The 8,454-nt window shown below is 46.6% G+C and overlaps 1 protein-coding gene across 10 annotated transcripts in view; it reads left to right on the top strand.

Moving 5' to 3' along the window:
• The first annotated feature begins 3,533 nt into the window (after positions 1 to 3,533).
• Positions 3,534 to 8,454, top strand: part of EZH2 (enhancer of zeste 2 polycomb repressive complex 2 subunit) — a 63,215-nt gene continuing 58,294 nt past the window's right edge. For 8 of the 10 annotated variants that reach the window (XM_082400469.1, XM_082400476.1, XM_082400479.1 and 5 more), the window contains exon 1: positions 3,671 to 3,689. The gene's annotated coding sequence lies outside the window, so the exon portion shown is untranslated. Of the gene's footprint in view, positions 3,690 to 8,454 lie in introns of all 10 variants that reach the window. The other 2 variants (XM_082400481.1, XM_082400482.1) reach the window with 2 other exon arrangements.

Genomic DNA, 8,454 nt, shown 5'->3' with positions numbered 1-8,454 from the left:
AGGCATCTTAAACTTACTGTGTCCCAAACTAAACTCTGATCTCCAAACCTCCACCCCCATATCCCTATCCCGCTCCTACTGCCTGTACCTTCAAGACGCACCCAGGATCTAACTACAACCTGCCAGCTCCACTGTCACCACTTAGCTTCCCAGTCATTTCTTGCCTGGGTTATTACGATAGACCCCTAACTGCTCTCTGATTTGGCCCTTGATCCACTTCAGGTTACTCTCAACACAGCAGCCAGAGTGATCTCGTTTAAACGGTCCAATCACCTTTCTGCTCCAAATCCTCTCACTGAAGTAAAAAGTCAAGTCCTAACAACGGGCCCGCAAGGCGCGAGAAGATCTGCCTGTGCCCCCTCACCTCCCACCGGTCTCCGTCTCCCCCTAGAGCAGCAGGCAGGCTCCTACCTCAGGCCCAGACACTTGCCATCCCCTCCCCTTTGAACATCTTTCTCAGGAAGGGCTCCTTCACCTCCAAGTTTTCCTTCACATGTCACCTTCTCAGTGTGGCCTTCCCTTAGCTATTTAAAAATTGCAGCATTTACACTCAACGCTTCCCTCCTTCAATGCTGTGTTTCCCCGTTTTATTTACTATCACTCATATGCTGTATAATTTGTGTATTGTTTGTTTCTCTCCACTAGACTATCAGCTCCACCAAGGCAGGGACTTTTCTTTTGTCCTCTTCGTATTCCTAGACCCTAGAACAGTGCTTTCACATAGTAAGCCCTCCGTAACGCTTGTTGAATGCTGAGTGAATAAATGAATGTGTGAGAAGTAAATCCCGTTCATGGGGTTGAAAGGGGAGTTCTGTGATGCTAACAGCCTTAATTTTGCCCTTGACCTTCTCCTGTCCTCCCTGGAAAACCCTGATGATACACTGTGTGCAGGCAGTGGTAGGCCCTGGGGAACAGCAGTGACTAAGGTAGAGCTATGTCCTGACTTCAGACTTTAACTCTCCACTTTTGGTTTTATCCCGTAACTGTTAATAGTAAATCTCTGTCTTTAACAGAGAACGGGATGACCTACCAGTAGTAGCATAACTACTACTGGTGACTCTCACCCTTCACATCTACCTTTGTGTTCAGCCTGGCTTTCTGCTTCATCTGGGTCCCTTCAGTAGTTTGGGGTTCACACACACACACACATTTTCTTGCTTTCCCTGCTTGGAAATCTTCAGATAATTTTTCTTAGTATCTAAAATGAAATAATTCTTCTCCCTCCCAACTTTCCTGTATTTGTGAATATACAAAATTGAGTTGCAAGATAATGTATGCCCTCCATATACAATGAAGTCTTTTGGCAATGTTTTCAATTTAGCCTTTTTTCTTGCCATCACTGTGACCTAAAACATCCTGCTTAACTGGATAATGTTACCCCTGAATTAAGACAATGTTGTGATCCACTGGCACCCCCACTTCCTGCTCCAAGTCAGCCTTCATATTATATTTAACATAAACGTGTATTGTAAATATACAATCTAATCCGCTCTCTCACTCTTTCACAACTGGTGCTCTCAGCTCTAGATTCCACATAATCACTCGGAGTACCTGTTCATTCCCATCTCAAGTGCCCTCACTGCCCCATCAATCTAAATCTTATGCTTTCTTTAGGGTCCGGCTAAAATTTCCTTTTCTGAGTTTTTTTGGGGGGGAACATCTTGATCCGACGTCATTCCTTGGTTCTAAATGCCTTAGCAATTCATATGGCATTTCACACTATGCTGGATATGTTTATATATTGCTTGGATTTGCTGATAATCTCTAATGTAATTTCCTTGATCTTTCTTTAAAAAATGCCCACATTGTTTTAATATTTAATATAAAGGACAGGCAAAATCGGTAATTTGATAAGTGACTTAGGGATAAAGTTAACTTTTGAGATTTAAATGGCTGGTTTAAAAAGTAATTGTAAATTAATGGTCTAGAGGGAAGCCTTTTACCATGGACTACGAATGTATTGGTGACTGTTGGTATATGACAGATGCAATTGTTACATTAGTTTATAGTTACATCTCAGATGCATAACCTACTTACTTTTGCACTATTCTTATCATTTATTCATAACTCTGCTTTTATTTGGGCACATGATTGTATTTTCTCTGTATCTTTTGGGTTCCCTCCACCTAAACTTTTAACATTGAGTTGGTCCAGAATATACGTGAGGAATGGGATGGTGATTTAGGAAAGTTGGTAGAACTATGGGTTAAATCACATGAGGAACTAGTCATTAAAAATCATAATTATTTAAAAATGTAACTAAAAATATTAAAAACATGATTCCGTTAGGCTTTTAGCTCCAGCTCATAGTTGACCATCCTCCCCGCACCGCATCTGAACTCTAAGTATGGAATCCCAGTTTATATGGGTGAGTGGTTACTTTGCCCTATAGCTGCGTCCTATTAAAAAAAAAAAATTCGTAATAATCTTAACTTCATTGCCAGAAAAATCAAAAGTGGGGATTGTATCTGAAGTAGAATATTCCTAATTCCTCTGGGTTGAAACAGGCTTACCCCAAGATCATTTTTTTTAATACTTGAAAAATGTTGCAATCATCCTAATACTTTCCAGAGGCGTTAGCACGAGGCAAGTGAACGGCACTCATCCTTGATAAATGATTTTTAACGTTGACACGTGCTTGGCACTACAAACCCTGGAAGGGTCTGAACAAGGCGCTCTAAATGAGGAATTTGAAATAATTGTGACGCCGCTCTGTGCCAGGTTTCTAAGGCATGGGCACTGCGGGCTCGACCAACCAAAGTCCAGCGGGCCGGGAATCCGAGGCGGGCCAAGCGGCCGAGGGGCGGCAGCAGACAAAAGTAGCGGGCAGGACGCTCCGCTCGGCCCGGGGGGCGGCACGCTGGCCCCACCGGAGCGCGGGAGGCTCGCGGCTCCTCGCCCGAGCCCAGCCGGGCTGGAGCCGGGGCCCCAGAGCGCATCTGGCCGGCAAACGGGGCACCGCGGGCCCTCCTGTCCGGGCGCCTCCCGCGCACTCGCCGGCCGGCCCGGGCCTCGGCTCCGCGCGCGGGGAAAAGAGCGCGGCGGTTGAAACCGTTACCACCCCCGAGTTTTGAACTGGTTCAAACTTGGCTTTCGGCCCCGCCCCGCCCCTCCGGCCCGGGAACTCCGAGGCGGCGGTTCCCGCCAAGAGCCGCGAGCGCGCCGTCCCGCCCTCAGGCCGGTTCCCGCCACCCCGCCCTGTCCGTCCCCCGCCCGCGGCCCGGGATTCGGGCTCCAGAGGCCCTTCGTCCCCGCGCGCCGGCCCACCGCCTTCCTGAAAGGCGCCGTGCGTTCCGCGAAAGAACAAAGAACCAGCGCAGCGCTTCCACCAGCAGCGGCGTCCCCCGGCGCCCACCCACTCGCGCGCGCACGCGCCGCCGGCCCGGCCCGGCCGAGTCCCGCGGGCGCCTCGGCGTGGGGCTGGCTCTGCGCCTCAGAGCCCGGCGGGCCCTGTGATTGGATGGGAGCCCGCCTCGCGTCCCGCCAATCGGGGCGGCGCTTGGTTGGACAGGGGGGGCCAAATAAAAGCGATGGCGATTGGGCTGCCGGGTTTGGCGCTCGGTCCGGGAGCGTCCGACACCCACTGGGACGCAGAAGGCGGTGGAGCCCCGGCGGCGGCAGCGGCGGCGGCGGCGGCGGCGCGCGGGAGTGGCGCGCGGGAGCGGCGCGGGCTGGGGCGCGGGGCGCAGGTAACGCGCCGCTGTCGGGCCGGCCGGCCGGCGGTGCTCCGGAGCCCGGCGAGGGGCGGCGGCGGCGGTGGTGGGACATCCCCGCCGCCGCTCTGCCCGTCCGGGTATCGCCCCGAGCGGGCTCTCCCGGGGCGCCGCTTTGGCTGGCGGGGTGAGAGGAGACCCTTCTGAAGGGGTCGTGGGTCCGGGCCGGCCCGCGCGAGCGCCACGGGCGGGCAGTGCCGGACCCGGTGACCCGAGGCGGGAGCCCGGGCGGGCGCCGCGGGGGGCAAGCGAAGGGGTCCTCTCGCGCGCCCGCCCCTCCGGAGGCGCCGGGGCTGGGCTGGGGGCGCTCCGGTGCCCGGGGCGGGCCGGCCGCCCGAGCCCCGGTCTCCTTTGTGTGGAGCGCCGCGGCGGGAGCGCCCGGGTGGGACGGGACGCACACAAGTTGGTGGGACCTCGGCGCCGAGTGTGCACTCAGACAAAGGACGGACTGTGTCTCGGGGGAGCTCGGCGCGAGGAAGGGGCAGTGACACCGGGGCCTGACAGCGGGCGGGAGAGTGGCGTGGGGAGCGGCGGCCGCGGTGCAGCGGGCGGGCTCGGCTCCACGCCCCCTCCCCGTGAGGGCGCAGGCTCGGCCGGGGCCGCGGGGGCCGGGACGGCGCGCGGAGACCGGACTCCGAGCGGCCGCGCGTCTGACATTTCCCCGGAAAGGAGCTCCGGAGCTCCTCGTCTCCACCCGCTCGGACCAGGCGGTCCCGGCCGCCTTCGCCTTCTCGGCGGGCTTTCTGTTAAGTTTGAGGGAAGGGTCTCGCTGTTCTCCCCTTTCCCGGTTTTGTTCGTTTCGGAGGGCTTTCCGTCGAGTTCCCGCGTCATTGTGGCACCCCTCCCCCCCGCCCACCCAAAAGTCGGTGCCACAGGGTCACTTTTTGAAAAATGGGAGGAATGAGAAGCACGATATTTTGGAAAACTTGGTGAACTCACGCCTGATGAGTCCCCACTTTCTAAAGAATCATAATCTTAAAAAAAAATTACAGGCTGTTTCGGCCAACTTGTGTGATACAGCTGAGACTGGCGACAGGTGCTAACGAAATCAGCTGTCATTTAGTAAGCGATTATTCCCCAAATCCCTAGGGGATGAATGAGGATGAGATGGTTGAAAGTTGATCACAAGAAAATGTTTATGACAAACGTGTATTTAGGTGGTATGGTTAGCAATTTCTCATTAATTGGTCTTGTTTTCTGTGAACAATAGCTTTGTTGAGTCAGAAAAGGCTGGCTGCAGAAATGTTTGTTGCCTAAGAAATCGAATGTGTGCTGTCCACAGTTAAGTTAAACTTCCTTTGTTTGTCACACAGGATCTGTAAAATTTAAATTCATTTGGAAATAAAGATGTGTCTTTGGTATTTCAAAATATTTTACTACAAGGTTTACTTGCTGGGTTTGAAAGGTCATTATCAGCTTAGTTTTATGGCGTTTCAGTGTCACATAAAACAACATTTAAAACAATATTTTAAAAAAATCTTTAAAGAACACTAATGCTGACACAGTTGACTGTAATCTATACTTCTAGAGGGTTTTGAGATCGGTTGGGATCCTAACTGTTAGACCACCAGGGAGCTAGGGGGGGTCTTGGAGTTTGTTTTCCATTACTCTTCATTCATGACCATTAGCAATTACTTTATGTTTGGGAATAAAAGTAGAACAAGTGTGTAATCCTAATTAGTTTATTGATCATTTTATTTGCAAGAAAATGAAAGCATTTAAGACATATTTTAATTTCCTTTTCATATTCCCTAAAGATAGGAATAGATAGGATGCTAGTCCTAGATATAAAGAATCCCATTCTCTCTTTTTGGAGGTGTGTTAGAGAATGTAATGTTTAAAGTCCTGGAAGCACTTAGGAAAATGGCATCTTAAATTCTAATTTTTGTGGAAAGTGAACATATTCAAAGAAAAGGAATTTAGAAACACATAGACACTCTTCTGATTTGCATTGTTCTGATGATCTGATGTACAACCTACTGTCTTATGGTTTCATAAAAATGGAGACAAAGAAATGCATTGTAAAAGTCTTTATTACATATTTTGCAGTGTTGGACACCACTGAACGGACAGACATTCCAGGTGCTGTTCCTAAGTATTGTTTACATTTATATTAGTTGCTGGTAATTATATATTAAAAAGTCTTGCCCATTGTTATGAGATGAACTAGTTACGCAGATTTTGGCAGAAATTTGGATCTTTTAGGATATAAAATTCCAGTTTTTCCCTTCTTGTGTACACTGTATTTGATAATTACTATCTTTGTACTTGTCACAAGATTTTTTTTTAAAGTTTTTTTGGGGAATTGGTTTTAAATTTTTTCTATTTGAATTGAGAATGTTTAGTTTAAGTAGCAGTGATTAAAAGAACACACTTGTTGATTTAGTGTAATTAGGCAAAAAAAAAAAAAGAGCTCTAATACTTTTATACCAGCTTTGCCTTGCATGCGTATGTGTAAGTGATTATCTTTGTGTCGCCACTTACATTTTTAGGCACATTTCCCCAGCTCACCCTGAGGTTTTCCAGGATATCCTCCATCCTTTGAGCTGGCATGCTCGAAGAGTGTGGATTAGGTTCTGTCCTGGCCTTAAAAAGTGATTAGGAAAGTTGAGCTGCTTTTAAAGAACTAACAGCAAGGAAAAATCCGCTTGTCAGCGGATCTAATGTCTTCTGGGGTCAATTAGAAATGATTTATGGATTTGCCTTGAAGTCTTTATGTCCGTACAAATGAAGAAAACATTTTCTGGGAATGATGAAGAATTCTAGATGGGCAGGTGAAATCTTCAGTTTGGAGGAGAGCAGGAGAGGAACAGCTCCTTAAGTTCAGAGAAAGCTTCACTTGCTAGAGGCCTTCCCTGTGCCTGCAAGGGCTTTGTTCATACCTTTATTGTAGCATGTATCCAATTGTATTGTAATCACTTGCTGGTGCCTCCGACTCCTTCACTACAGTCTTAAGTGCCTTGAGTCAGAAGCTCTGTCTTACTTTTCTTTTTATACCTGGTGGTTGCTAGAGAGTAGGTGTTAATAGTTGAATGAATGAAGGAAATCCAAAAAATGTAAGGAAATAATTTGACAAAGGAAGTTGCAAAGGAAACAGGATATATTCATATTTATGTTGTGAGGAACTTTGGAAGGTGTTTTTCTCCCTCTCTGAGAGGCAGTGGTTATAAAGAAAAATAATTGTCAAGATGTACAAGTTCCAAGGTCTCTCCTAGTTATTAACACTCTGAGGTATTGAAAATTGGATATCCTTTAGGTGCAGCTATTGGTTTTCATGTTTGGTATTTCAGGCAGCTAGAGAGAACCTTGATGGATCATAGCATATAGTATCTGCTTAATTTGTGTTGAAATTGATAATTGTACAAAAATATAAGGGGCGAGTACATCTTTTAATCGTTAGGTGTCTAGTTACCATTAATGAGTTCTTTATTGGAATAATTTGAGGTAGGTTTTGAAGCTAAAACTGAAGGAAGTAGTGCCAGTGTAATTACAGATTATTTATTGGGATGTTCTTCATCATTCTTTTAAAATGATATGATAAATGTAGATTTGTAAATCCAATAATATCTCAAAAGGCATAGCTGATAAATTTTTAAGATGGTTGCACTGTTTTATATCTTGCCACTGCACCACTATGTGGTGCAAAAATATGACAAAAATGAAGTGGAAAAAAAAGACATTAATAGTAAAGAGCCTACTATTTGCCAGATTCTTTATTCATTCATTTGGTTGTTTGGTTTGTTTGTTTTTATTGGGGTAACATTCACATCAGAGGCTTTGTTTTTAATTCTTGTAAAAACCACCTTGCATTCATCAACAGATGTTTGGATAAACAAAACATGGTATATACATACAATGGAATGTTCAGCTATTGAAGGAATGACGTACTGACACATATAATAACATGGGTGAAACTTGACAATGTTATGCTAAGGAAAATAAGCCAGACACAGAAGGAAACAATTGTATGATTCCATTTATAGGAGGCACCTAGAACAGGCAAATTCCGAGACAGAAAGTAGAATAAGAGGTTACCAGGGGCAGAGGGGAGAGGGGAACGGGAAGATAGTGTTTAATTGGGACAGAGTTGCTGTTTGGAAGGTGAAAAAGTTCTGGACGTGGAAGGTGGTAATGGCTGCACAACATTTTGCATGTGTCTAATGCCACTGAATTGTGTGCTTAAAAATGGTTAAAATGGTAAATTTTATGTTATGTATGTTTTACCGTAAAAAACTTTAACAATGACAACAACACACTCTGCAAACCTTTACAGATAAGGAAACTTTGATGTAGAGGGTTAAGAATTTGCCCAGGATTATCCAGCTAGGAATTTGCAGTCAGGATCCAAACTTAGATTCTGTTTGGCTCCATTTTATCTACTTCGTGTTATCTGCTGGTCTCCTGGATGATTGAAGACGGATTGGTTCCAAGAAGAGTGAGTTTATTTGAATCAATCAGAGAGTTATATTTAAAAGTAGATAATTGTAGGTTTATGGGCTCTGATGCCCTAGACAAACTAAAAGATGTCTTTGTGGATTTCTTTTCAGCCGGAGTTGTACTAGTGTGCGCTCTGGGGGCAGTACAAGTTTTGAGAGTGTGGTCTTTGGAGTCACGTTGCTTGGGTTCCAGTTCCCGAACTGCCAGTTTGTGTCACGTTGTCCTTGATGTCTAAGTTCCCTATCTGTAAATTGGTGGTCCTAATGATAACTACTCATTCCATAAGGTTGTTGAGAGAGTTAAA

This window comes from Balaenoptera borealis, assembly GCF_965194805.1.
Source record: "Balaenoptera borealis genome assembly, chromosome: 7".
Lineage (NCBI taxonomy): Eukaryota > Metazoa > Chordata > Mammalia > Artiodactyla > Balaenopteridae > Balaenoptera > Balaenoptera borealis.
Note: the sequence above shows the minus strand (reverse complement) of the source record. Positions and strands in the feature narration are given on the sequence as shown.